This window comes from Pelodiscus sinensis, chromosome 2, assembly GCF_052426305.1.
Source record: "Pelodiscus sinensis isolate ZL-2025 chromosome 2, ASM5242630v1, whole genome shotgun sequence".
In the NCBI taxonomy this organism is placed as follows: Eukaryota; Metazoa; Chordata; order Testudines; family Trionychidae; genus Pelodiscus; species Pelodiscus sinensis.
The window spans coordinates 16,508,408-16,521,768 of record NC_143053.1 but is presented as its reverse complement, the minus strand read 5'-3'; the positions used below and the strand labels follow the sequence as shown (position 1 = coordinate 16,521,768).

At 45.6% G+C, this 13,361-nt stretch overlaps 1 long non-coding RNA gene across 1 annotated transcript; it reads left to right on the top strand.

The window, feature by feature from the left end:
* The first annotated feature begins 10,533 nt into the window (after nucleotides 1–10,533).
* Nucleotides 10,534–12,640, top strand: LOC142826688 (uncharacterized). Its single transcript, XR_012900890.2, has 3 exons — nucleotides 10,534–10,627; nucleotides 11,430–11,558; nucleotides 12,314–12,640. It is a non-coding gene; the product is annotated as an uncharacterized LOC142826688 (long non-coding RNA).
* Nucleotides 12,641–13,361: the final 721 nt, after the last annotated feature.

The following is a 13,361-nucleotide window of genomic DNA, read 5'->3' as shown; positions in this document are numbered from 1 at the left end:
ACCAGGGAGACGCGGAGCAAAGCCGCGGAAGACGCAGGCAGCGGGACAGCCCAGACGCGCCACAGCTGTCCTGCTGCGCGCATCCTCCGAGGCTTTGCTCCCCGTCTCCCTGGTCTGCTGGGGAGAGCCCCCCCCCCCAGCAGACCAGAGAGACGTGGAGCAAAGCCGTGGAGGATGCAGGCGGGACCGCGGCGCGTCTCGGCGGTCCCGCCACCCGCGTCTCCCTGGTCTGCTGGGGGGAAAGGGGGCGCAGCTAGTGCACCCCCCCCCCCAGCAGACCAGGCTTTTCTTGCAGACGACTCCTGGGGTAGAGCAGCTGGGGCGCTGCCGGGTTGGTCCCGCAGCGCCACTCCTCGGCGCTACTGGACCAACCTGGCAGCACCCCAGCTGCTCTGCCCCAGGTGTCCCCAAGTCAGCCGCTGCTGAAACTGACCAGCGGCTGACTACAGGAAGCCCGAGGCAGAGTTGCTCTGCCCCGGGCTTCCTGGAATCAGCCGCTGATCAGTTTCAGCAGCAGCTGACTTGGGGACACCTGGGATAGAGCTGCTGAGGTGCTGCTGGGTTGGTCCCTGCAGCGCTGAGGTGCAGCGCTGCGGGGACCTACCTGACAGCGCCCCAGCTGCTCTGTCCCAGGTGTCCAGATTTAGCCAATGTTGAAACTGATCAGCGACTGATTCCAGGAAGCCCAGGGCAGAGCAACTCTGCCTCGGGCTTCCTGTAGTCAGCTGCTGGTCAGTTTCAGCAGCGGCTGAATCTGGACGCCAGTTCCGACTTACATACAAATTCAACTTAAGAACAAACCTACAGTCCCTATCTTGTACGTAACCCGGGGACTGCCTGTAAGTGACCAACTTTTAGCCATGAGGGTAATTAACCATTGGAATGATTTACTGAAAGTAGTGGTGGGTTCTCCATCACTGGAAATTTTTTAACCAAGTTTTGATATTTTTCTCAAAGATCTGGTCTAGTCCAAACAGGAACTAATTAAGGGAAGTTCTATGTCTTGTGTTACACAGGAGGTCAGACTAGATGATCACAGTGTTCCTTCTGACCTTGGAATCGCTTACTGTCATATCTACTTTCTTTTCATGTTGACAGCTCCACCCAGGGCCAGATTAAGACATGATGAGGCCTTAAACTATGTCGAGTTTAACAGGCCCCACAGCATTACCAAAAAACACCATGCCTTATTCTAACAGAAAGGACAACGAAAATAGAAATAATAAAGTTTTATATTTGCATATATACCGGTACATAGGCGAGGATGTAACTGAAAACTAGTTGTTGTTTTTTAATTACTTAGAGTCTCCTCCTACTCTGAGGCCCTAAAATGTTGCTTGCTTCATTTGTGCATAAATCCAGCACTGCCTGCACCTTCTTCTTTGCCTTTTACAGCTTCTTTCACATGAGCAAAACTGCAAACCAGAACACAGGAACAATGATGCTAGCTTCCATTTGTATACCACCTTTCAAAATGGAACCTCTCCTGTTCACCAGCCCAGGGTGAGATTATTCAGCATAGGGGAAGATTTACACAACTGTGGGAAGTTCCTTGGTGTGCTCTGCCTTGTGTATGATGTGTGTGCACCTCAGACCAGACTCACTCAGACAAACCATCAGGAACAGGCTTTATTCTGTAAAAAAAACCCCATAGAATGGGATCACAATTCAGCAGCTCCTCTTCTCTGCGTGCAGCCTGCCTGCTGCTTCTAGCACAGCCCTTGCTGAGACCCTGCTGGGGGCAGAGGGTACATCCTGGCAGGAAGCAGGAAGTTCTCCCAACATGCCACAGTTTGTAATCCACAACTCCCAGGGGTGCTGTTGAAGCATACTGGACTTTGGGCTAAAAAAGGATCCCTAAGGGTTTTACTAACTATGCCCTCAATTCAACAAATTCAGCTATGCCCTCAATTTTCAGCAAAGGACTTAAGCATGTGCTTAATGGTTAACGCATGACTAAATCCCATTTACTTCAAGGGAACTTATATACCTGCTAAGCTTTGTGCACATGCATAAGAGTTTTGCTTAAAGGGCCCAGAGAAAGAGAGAAATTCTTAGTGTTGATGAAGTTATTGGGACAAATACTATTCTCAGATACCCCAACTGTAAACTTTACTGTCTCCACTGAAGTCAATGGAATTCTCCATATTTACAACCGAAGAATTTGGCCAGGTCAAATTATTTGGCCAGCATTAGCGAGATTCAGAGCTAGCCCCAATATTTGCCTCAGCTTCTGTTTGATACAGATACACACAGAATTTCCTTGCCTCACACAGCACCTCAGGCATGATTTCCAATCTCAGCTTTGCACATGACAGTTTGCTACATTTTTATCTGCATACATTATTTGTGTTTGTCAGTTCCTGCCTTGGGCCCCCTCCTGTGTTTTGGCACCTGACATTAATCATACACATTGCTTGGGGATATTATGGCTTCTCCTGCCTTTTCTTTTTTTAATCAAATTAGCAAATTCCTTAGGATTATCATCCGGTTAACACAGGGAATGACCCAAAGGAGATAAAAAATTATTATACTTTTGGAACTGGCTACCATAATGACACTGGGGCCAGGGTCTGCCCCTTAAGGAGTGGCTTCAGCACACAACAGGCAATGCTTTCGTCTTAATTCTGTTATCGTTCCTGCACCAGCCTCCTCCTTGTGTTCAGGGAATGGGAAAGAGGCCACATAAAAGCAAATTCCAATCTGGGGCATTTCCCAAAAGTGCAAACATATGCTTTAGGAAAACAAGAACTTGCATTGCCCTGTATATCGGCCTGCCCTCTGCCTGGTGCTTCATTAGTTGCACCTGAGTGAAATAAAAAAGAAAGGGAACATGCTACACACCTAGTTCTAAAACATAACACAGGAGCTATCCCTAAACAAAGTCACTTACATATGATGCTGTACACTGCTGACCTTGACCTTTGAGAGCTGAGTCCCTCTCCTGTCACATCTGTCTGACTGTCCGAATAGGCACAGTCCTGCAGGGATACACATTTATACATCAGATACAGATATCTGCGGCTATAAATTGGTATCCAGGACCTGCAGTGGGAAAAGAAAGAGAACATGGAGCTGCTGCTCCCAGGAGCCAACATCTCACACTGGCATCTCCTCCAACACAGCTGTACCACCCCCAACCTCACCCACTGAGGTGGGCAGCAGGCTCACCAGCACAACCCTGGAGAGGAGACACAGACAGCTGTGTGGAGAGGACAAGGGCAGCGCAGGGTAGGGTGGCTGGTTCAGCTGTGATGGAGGAGCTGCCAGGCTGAGGCACTGTCTCCTGAGAGTGGCAGCTCCTTTCATCGCTGCGAATCCTGGGAGTGCCCTGCAGTTCTGCAGATGCCAGTTTATTTCCATATGTCTACAAGGCTCTAGAAACAGGAGCTCTCCATTTGCAATTGTCCCAATTTCTGGCTTGTTCTGAGACTTAAAACTCGGGTGTTATATTTTCTGGGTGAAAACAAACTCATTTCTTTGCACCTGCTAGTGTTTACGGTCTTTTCAGTGAGGTTTGCTCACAGGGCAGACAAAGACCCCGCCACCTGATGTGACTCGCTGCATTAACGACTCTGCTGTGCGAAAAAGGTAAGATGAGACAGTCAGACTGATCCATGCTGGAGGGACCCTCACGACACAACCAACAATCCCACTGTCGATGTAGCACGGACTGTTTCTCTGTGTTGTTTGACTTCTAGGAAAACTTGTGTTCCCATATGATGGTGCAATGCACCTCTCACACCAACATGTTTATGGCTTTAAAATGCAGGGTACTCAGCTTACCCCAAAATGCAGCATTTGTCAACATGTAACAGCTCATAACCCCACTGCCTTCCTGCCTTCCTCTCCCAACAAGCTAGTCCATTCCCACTTGGTGACTCAATCCGGATCCTACCTGGATTGTTTTTGTCCCTTTAAATTTTCTTCCACATCCCTCCTGGGTCTGGCGGGCAGCCAAGCTGAACTTCTGTCAGAAAAGATGCTGCTGCGGTATTCAGTTCTTTCCAGAAAGATGAATCAGATAATCCTTTATTTGCGGTTCACTTGTACAGATCTTACGTGCAGAGAGCGTCTCCTCTAAAGCTCTTCTTCAAAATGGCATTGGAGCAACTTCTCTATTTCTCTCTAGCTGACTGACCATGACTATCTCTAACCCATATGGAAAATTAAGAGCATATGCTATATTCAGACTTCTGATTCCCCTGCAGTGAAGCACAACCATCCTGTTTATTCTCCAGCAGTCTGAACATATGGAAGCACCCAATTAGATACTTGAATTTGAGCCAGAATTCAGTCCAAATACACAGCAAAAAGGACTATAGTCCCATGGAAATGCATGCTATGAAACTGATGAAATCCATGTGATCCCTATGGTAGTAAAGTTCAGTACACCAGTGCAGCTATTACAATTCCATATTCTGTTAGCAAGATCAGTAGTTACTATTTACACCTTGCATACACACATGAGCTGTGTCTACACTGGCATGAATTTCCGGAAATGCTTAAAACAGAATAGTTTTCGTTATAAGTATTTCTGGAAAAGGAGTGTCTACATTGACAGGCTGCTTTTCCGGAAAAGCCCTTTTTCCGGAAAAGCGTCCATGGCCAATGTAGACGCGCTTTTCCAGAAAAGAGCCCCGAGCGTCATTTTCGCGATCGGGGCTTTTTTCCGGAAAAGACTACTGGGCTGTCTACACTGGCCCTTTTCCGGAACAGTGTTCCGGAATAAGGACTTATGCCCGAGCGGGAGCAGAATAGTTTTTCCAGAACAGCGGCTGATTTTGTACAGTAGAGCATCGTTGCTTTTCCGGAAATTCAAGGGCCAGTGTAGACAGCTCGCAGCTTATTCCGGAAAAGTGGCTGATTTTCCAGAATAAGTGGCCCAGTGTAGACACAGCCATGGAGAGTCAGTCTAGAACTGTGCTCCTTAGCTCCACTTGAGCTATAGAACTCCTATAAATGCTAATTGTAGTCAGTCATTTATCTACCCTGTGGGCTGACTAATAGAGGGCAACATCACATACTCTTATACACATTGCAAGCTGATAATTAGTTGGAAGAAATTACAATCTCTGGCCTTCACTTCCCCTCCCCCTCCCCTCCCCCCATCATCTCCCCTTGAGTTCTGCTGGATTTTTTAATGGAACCAGTGAGACAAATCCATCCAGGATATAAATTTCATTGGATCAATGGGACACATTTAGTGCCATATGCTTTATTTCTATTTGAATTCTTTATGACAACTTTTGATTCTCTGGAAATCTAGCAGCTGTTTTGCTCACTGTACACTGGCATTCATTGTCTGATGGGGAGGGCCTCTGAACGCTCTAACAGGATAAATACATCCTCATCATAATATATAACAGCATTGGTCCAAGGGACCAGTTGCTGGCTGAGACAGGGTTTAGGTTGGAACACATCTCTAGTCTCAAGCATATAATAAATTGTGGTAGAATGACCAAAGCTTGCTATTGGCCTGTATAGGTAATTACACAGTCATAGCAAGAAAAGGTTTGTAAGCCCCAGGGACTGCAGCGGATGGAACTGTCTTTTCTCTCTCTCTCTCTCTCTCTGTATATATAGAAGCATGGGAAAAGTCATCTCTTTTTATTTATCTCAGATTTATTTACATGATTTTAATCTTGCTTGCCCATAATGCTACCTACTGAGTTGCTTTGGTTTGAATAAGTATATATTTTGATTGTATAAATAAAAAAATATTATTATAATGTATTATTACCGTATTTCTTCTTCTTAGCATATGTGCAATATGCCTCAGGTGGCACATGCTCAGGACCCATCACTGTGTTTGGTCCATTGATTGGACCATTAACTTCTTGGGCTGGGTACTGACAGTGACTGCAACATGGATGATGATCTATGCCTCCCTTTAATGTACTCACAGAATGTCATTTGGAATCATGCGGGTATGTCCTGGAATGGGTGGGCCACCCCAAGAACATGGTTGGTGGACTCTGGATTTATATGAAACTTAGTTTCATTAGAAAAAGGATTGCATGATAAACCTGAAGCCATATCCCAGAAAGCAGGGATTATACCCAGGGGATTCTGCTTCCTGTGTAGAGTGAATCTACCATGGGGGTTGAACTGAGATGGCTTTCCAGCAAGGTCCACTTGTGATCTGAGACTGACCCAACAGACAGTGGCACTGCTGAGCTAATTTTATAGCTCCCAGGCTACCAGAAACTTTGCTGATGTCACTGAATTGGAACAGGTCACTGCACATTGGAGTGCAACCTGGTGGAGCAGATCATTCTGAACTGGAGCAAACCAACCCAAGAAGCCATCTCTTGATTATCACTGTACCTAACCGGCCCCATTGGTGGTGTTTTAGGCAGGTTCAGATGTAAATCAGATTAATCCTTCTGTTTGGTGGTTACCAGCAGCAACTAAAACACAGCATCCCTGGGTGCCTCTGAGAGTAGAAAATAAACGTTGAATGAAAGGAGACAAGTCACCGGACATTAATCAGGGAAAATACCACAATCAGGATTCATAAACATGAAACTCTGAGCAGGGCACCCACTCCAGAGAGCATAGGGAAGAGTCTTTTGCCTCATGTTCTTGAGTTCTACAACCAAAATGTCTTTAACTGTCTCTTCCTCTGCTCCTTCACCGCACCCCACCCACAGTGGTTGTCCTTGGTCAATGAAGATCCAGGATTCAGAGGTGCATCTGTGTGATTAGACCTCTCGTAGGTGGAAGAATGCAGTCTTCTGTGATCTTAGCACTTCCTCTGGCTGGCTGCCCTGCCAGCTGTAGCTCCTCTCTTCTGGCTGCCCCACCAACCACTGTGCCTCCCCACAAAGCCAGTCAACTGCTTACCACTCCTGCCAGCTAACTTCTTGCCACTTTCGCCAGCTGCCTCTCTGGTGAGATCTTGATGGATCAGTCTCTTAACCAAAGAGAGGAGGGGTATGCGAGCATAGTGAGCAGAGGGCGCAGCCCCCTAGCAATGTATTATTACTGTAATACAAGAAAAAATTAAGATACGCAACTCCAGCTATGAGAATTATGTCACTGGAGTCAACATACCTTAAACCAAATTTCTTGGGTGGTCCCACAGTGGGAGGTCAACAGCAGAAACTCTCCCATCAACTTCCCTTACTCCTCATGACCCTGTGGAGTACTGGGATCAATGCGTGCATCCTCACCATTTGATTCAGCAGGTCTTTATTAGACCAGCAAAATCAAACCCTGGAAGATTGATACCCAGAATGTCGATCTTTGTGTAAGTATAGATGAGGCCTTAGTGATTGTAAGTTCTCAGAAGGCTGAGCAGAAATACTGCATCACCACAAGTGATTTCAGCTCTTATTGAATACCTGAAATAAAAAAGGCTCTTAATGAAGCATGTTTAACTCTGTCTTTGAACAGTGATGGGTAGGGGGACAGGTTAAACCAGATGAGGGACCCTTAGGGAGCATCCATACCTCCTGGTTGGAACATCTGTCTTCACCCCTCTTACTTTCACAGGGATCTGACATTTGAGCCCCTGGCTTAACAAGGTCCTTTCAGCTGAGGATTAGTCCTCATTTGGGACAAGCTCAGCACAGTTCTGCTCCCCTTTAGTTATACTACAAAGATAACATTTCACCACCCCTGCTTTCAGTACTACATGACTGTAACCCAACACCAGCCAAACCTGATCACTTGGAGCTATGCAGCTTCTGTCTGCTAGGTATCTATGCAGAGTTTGTGTGTTCATGTAGCTGGCAGATAAGAGTTCATTCAGACCCTGCTTACACAGACAATCATTATTGGGAAGTGTGCAGTTCATTTTCATATAAGTATGTTTAATATTCGTTTATTGTTTCTTTTGTTCGTTTTCTGTGTTCCTGAAATGAAAATTTATCTTTGATTCCACGGTGGGTGCACAATCACACATGCCTCGGTGCTCATAATAAAATTTATACTGCACACGGATGGAAAAAATTAGAGGGAACATTGCCGAGAACTCCTACTAGGGAGTGAGGTCAGGCTGTAGGACACTGGCCCCACTCCTGCTTGGAAGCAGAGTTGGAGAGCAGGGACTTGCCCTGCTTGGTCCTCTTGATGCTTTTGCTGGAATGTAGGGCAAACCCCCGTGCCCTGACCTCACTCCTAGGTAGAAATGCTGGACGGGAGGTGGGTGTGGTGTTTGACCCCCATTTCCTGGCAGGAGTGCATGTGGAAGGGGTGAGGAGAGGCCCCCCCCTTGCTCTGACCCAGGCCCCACAAACCCCTAATCCACCTCTGATTAGATGACTTTTTGCATGCCAACTGCAGATGTGAAGTAAGCACTTAATGGAATCAGCCAGTGGTAACAAGCATGGTATAATTGCTTAGAGGGATGGATAGCCAGAATCAGACTAGTGCTGAAACATCTGAAAACAAGCCTGTAGTAATCCATCTCTCAGTACCTTATCAGTACGAGGCAGGCGCAGGCTGAGGAATCAGAAAGTCTGGGTTCTATTTCTAATCTTAGTTCTGACATAACCCTGAGAAAGTTACTGCACTGCCATGTCGCTTCCCTTCCCACCACTCTCTCTCTTCTCTATTTAGATATAGGATCAGATTTCCTATAGGGTTTAGATGCCTAAAGATGCAGATAGGTGCCTAATGGGATATTCTCAAAAGCCTAAGCAGGTTAGAAACCTAACTTGCAATTAAATTGATGTGAGCTTGGTGCCCAATCTTCTTAAGTATTTTTTGAAAGTCCCACAAAATGCCTATCTGCATCTTTGGGCACCTAACTGCCTTTGAAGAGCTGTCCTTTAGTGCAAAAAGACCACAGCTTAGATCTGGACCCCACTGCGCTAGACACTTTACCAGCACATAGAAAGCAACAATTCTTGAGTGCAGGAACTGCCTCTAACTATATGTTTGTACAGTCCTTATGGGTCTAGAACTCCACTGTGGCCTTTATTCCCAACTGTAATTCAAATAATTAATAGGACTGCATGGATGCAGATGGATAATTCACCTGCACAAATTGGCATGTTCTAGCTATCCATCTAATCTTAGATATTTCTAATTCCACCAGTATAAACCCATGCTGAGCCATATGAATCTCTCAGGCAAAGGCCCTGAGTTTATATTTGGAGTTCCTGTCAACTTAGGCTCTTTTTCAGTTTCCCAAGATTATGTTCAAGCATCTGCTGATTACATGCTTCTGAGCACTAGTGGACCTTAAGTGAGTCATGGTATTGAAATGGCTCCATGAATCATAATGCTGGAACAACTTTCTGAGTCATCCTGGTACTCCGATAAGTACAGTTGATTTTTCTATAGAGCTACAATGCTTACAGGAAGAACCCATCACCGAGTCTAAACCCTAGCCCACTCACCAAATCCACAACCTTCTTTAGGCTCTGCCTGTGGCAGCGATTTGGTCAGTCCCACTGGTATTGCATAGGAAAAGCATAATTTTCATAACCTTTTTTATTTGTAATACTCATTATTTTGGGCGGATTATGATCATTTGGAGGAGCATATCCAGGTACAGAAGAGGATGTGCTCTTAGAGTATTGTTTCTAAAACAATAATTTATTGCACCCCGTAAGCTAAAACCAGAAAGTGAGGAGATCAGAAAGGAGGATTACAGTCTTCTTACCCCATTTCCCCAGCCTCTGTGCTCAATGTAGCTAGCCCCAGCGATTTGCATTTTTGTTTTTCTGGGGATGACAGGACACTATGTGCAGATGACTTCACAATGTGCTAACTGTCTATCAGAGGTACACTGCACTTGCTCTGCAAAGATGGCTGATGGCTTGGGATGTCCAGGAAGACACAAGTCATTCAAACACTGAAGTGTGCCTGTGGTTCTTTTGTGAGACCGTGCTCCTCAGGACTGGCTGGAAAACAGGAATTCAGTTTCACAAACAAAAAACTATTTTTAAATTAGTCTCTGTTCTCCCTTGGAATGAAACCTTTCAAAAACACAAGAGACTAGCTAATAGCCCAATGCACTGAGCAGAGCAGAGAGTTGGATACAGCTGTCCTATAGCCTAGGACAGGCCTCTAAGCACAAAGCTATAGAATACATGTAGCCTCGTCTCTCAGTTTCTCCTGTTGGAGCTGTTCCACTTTTTGGATAAATTAAGTTATTCTGGAACTGGTGAGTGTATAAGCTACTGGGTAAGACACTCACATTGGCTATAAGAGACCCATGGCAGAATATGAACACAGGTCTTCCACATCTCAAGCAAAGTAGCTATTCTGGGATGTAAGCTGTCCGACCAAACAGTCCATCTTGGACATGGGAAAGCCAAGTATAGACTGATACATTTCCATTTTGACAAACAAGAATTTTCAACCAAAAATATCTCATCGAAGAATTCCAAACTAATTTTACTTCTAGGAGGTCTGCAACATAAAGCACAGCCTAGAGCAGTGTTTCTCAAAGTGGTCCATGAAACCACTTTGAAAAACCTGCTAACTGGCCGCACCAGTGTGTTTACTTACCAGCGCCATGGCCACAGAGCCTTGTGACTCCCATTGGTTCCGATTCACCATTTGCAGAAGTGGGGTGGGCCGGGTTGCCACTTCCCGTGGCTACCATGTGCTGCAAATGACAAACGGGAGCCAATGGGAGTTGCGAGTCTCCATGACTGCGGTGCCAGTAAGTAAACACACCCACGTGGCCAGTTATCAGGTTTCTCAAAGTGGTTTCATGGACCACTTTGAGAAACACTGGCCTAGAGCGAGAGGCTTTAAGCCACCTTTGTGCTGCCCATCCTTGAGCTACCTAGGGTCTGTGAATCTGTCTAAGACCTGGTCTACAATGTACAGTTAGGTTGATACAAAGAAGCTTATATCAACCTTGTTGTGCATGAGTCTATATCCAAATTGGTCTCCCACCAATGTAAATGTCCCATGATGCTGACAGAGCAACACCACTTCCCCAAGCAGTGCAGAGGCTCAAGTCAATGCAGTGCCAGTGTAGACATTATGTTAGTTAGGCTGAATCTAACTGTCCCACCATGACCAGTGTGGTCACCATTGTGAATTCCACTGACCGTGGATCATGGGGGGTTGGAAGGCCTCCCTTCATTTTAAAGCCCCATGAATTGTTTAAAATTCCTTTCCCTGATTACCCATCTTGGAGAGCACACCTAGTACCTCTCCAATTGGCTACACACAACGTAGACATGCTCTTCAGGCTGGAGCAGACAGAAAATATCGGATCTCCTGGGTCTACAGGGAGAAGAGACTGTGCAAGCACAGCTCCAAATCTGCCATAGAAATGTCGAAATCAATTGCTCAGGCCCTGCACTAGAAGGGATAAGCCAGGGACCAGCAGCAATGCCACTTGAAAGCTAAGGAGCTGCAGCAGGCATACCAGAAGGCCAGGGATGCCAACAAGCAATTTAATATCAAGCCACAGACCTGGAAGTTTTATAAAGAGCTTTATGCTATCACAGGTGGGGACACCAGTCCCACAGTGCTGTGGATACCTCCAAGGAACCCAAGTCCCAGATCCCTGCCATAAACAGTGAGGAGGAGGAGGAGGTGATGGACCAGGACGAGGAAGAGAAGAAGAAAGGGGACAGGTGAGAGGGAGTTCCAGCTGCACAGTGAGCCAGGCCTTGTTTTTTATTTCACCATAGTCCATCCCATTCTGCAAGTTGAGCATGGAAGAGCCCAATGCAGGGGAAGGAACCTTGGGTAAATGGTCACAATCTTTTGACTTTTCATTGATGTAATTGTACTAGAACAGGTAGTGAGTGACACAACCAAGAGAGTTTCTATCTGCTCTTCATTCCCTCCTAGAGTTAGGCAGGGAGTGTCATGCAGAGCAGTTTCTTTATGTACACAGAGAGCTCTTGAATCCTCTGGATTCAGTCTGCAATCCTCTGCTGAAGCTTTCTGGGGAGGGCTATCTTATTTCTTTGTCTGTGGTAAGACACTTTTCCACATGTCTCAGTGATAACTTCAGCAGACAAACCAGATAGCAACATATGCACCCAGGCAACTTTGGGACTCCAGCAGCAGCTATGTTTGCTCTGCCTTTCCTTCCCCCAGGAGTGAGAGATCAGTGAAAATTACCACTGCCTGTGTAAAACTGTGCCAGTATTCAGTGGCATTCCCATAAATTACTAGACTCATTCAGCCAAGTGATTCTCTCTTCATTTTCCCAGCTAGTCACACTCACCATAGCTGGTGCTGTGTGCAAGCAATCCCCATGCAGAAGTGAGAATGTAGTTTCTAAAACTTTTGGGGGCACAAGAACTGAGATTAGCATCTTATGTTTTGCTTTCTCCAATAAATACACCGACAATGGTACTTCTGCATGTTTTATCTTCAGCTTCTGTGACAGCAGTCTTCAGGGTCTCCCCCACCACACCTGTGGCATGCCTAAGCCAGACAAAGGGAGAAAGAAGAGGATTCAGGATGACACATTTCAGGAGATCCCACAAGCAAGCACTATATCTGAGCTAGACTTCAGTTCAGAGTGGTCTGAATTTAAGATTTCCTTGATGAGAACCTTCTGAAACAAGATCATTATCTCCACACCTCCAGTTCATTTCTCCACTCTCATAGCCAGGCACTCCAGATCTGATAGGACTTCACTTCCATTTACTGACTTCTCATTAAACCTGATGTTCTCATTAAAAATTCTCATTAAACGTGACCCAGCAGAAGTCCTAACTCCGCTCCACCTGTTCTCTGCTATGCCTATCCTGTAATTTTACTTCTGATTTTAAGAATACATCTCTGAAAGCACAGACCAGCACCCTCAAAGTGGCATTCCACTGATTGCTGTGTGAACTGCACTGTTCTTCTTACTGCAATCACCTCTTTAAACTCCCAAAATAACTGTTCTTTCCAGGAAGTTATACAAATGCTGGTTTGACCGCCAAACAATGCCTCTGCTCTGCAGTAAGTATGCATAGCCACTGTCCCTGACTGTTCTGTAACGAATAAATCATGCCAAACTCACACAATTTCCTCTGTTCTGTCAATTCACTGTAAATTTTCTTGCGCAAAAACGCACTTGAGGTGTGGACACTCTGCGAGTTTATGTGAAAAAAAAAAACCATTTCTGTGCAAAAACTCTGCAGTGTAGACACAGTCTCATATGACAGTGTCATGAGCAAAACAGGGAAATGTAATCTTGATTAAATTACTATGAAGTGGGAGAAAGCTGATTGAATGACCATACTCAAAAGAGAAGTTATCAATGGTTTGCTGTCAGTGTTTTTTGGGGGGACATGTACAGTGGAGTCCCACAGAAGTCAGTCCTGGGTCTGATTTGGATAATAGATTTGAGAGAATGTTTCTAAAATCTGTGGATAAAACTCAGCTTGGGGGCAGGCAGTACTTTGTGGAATTTCATGTCGTAAATTTCAGAC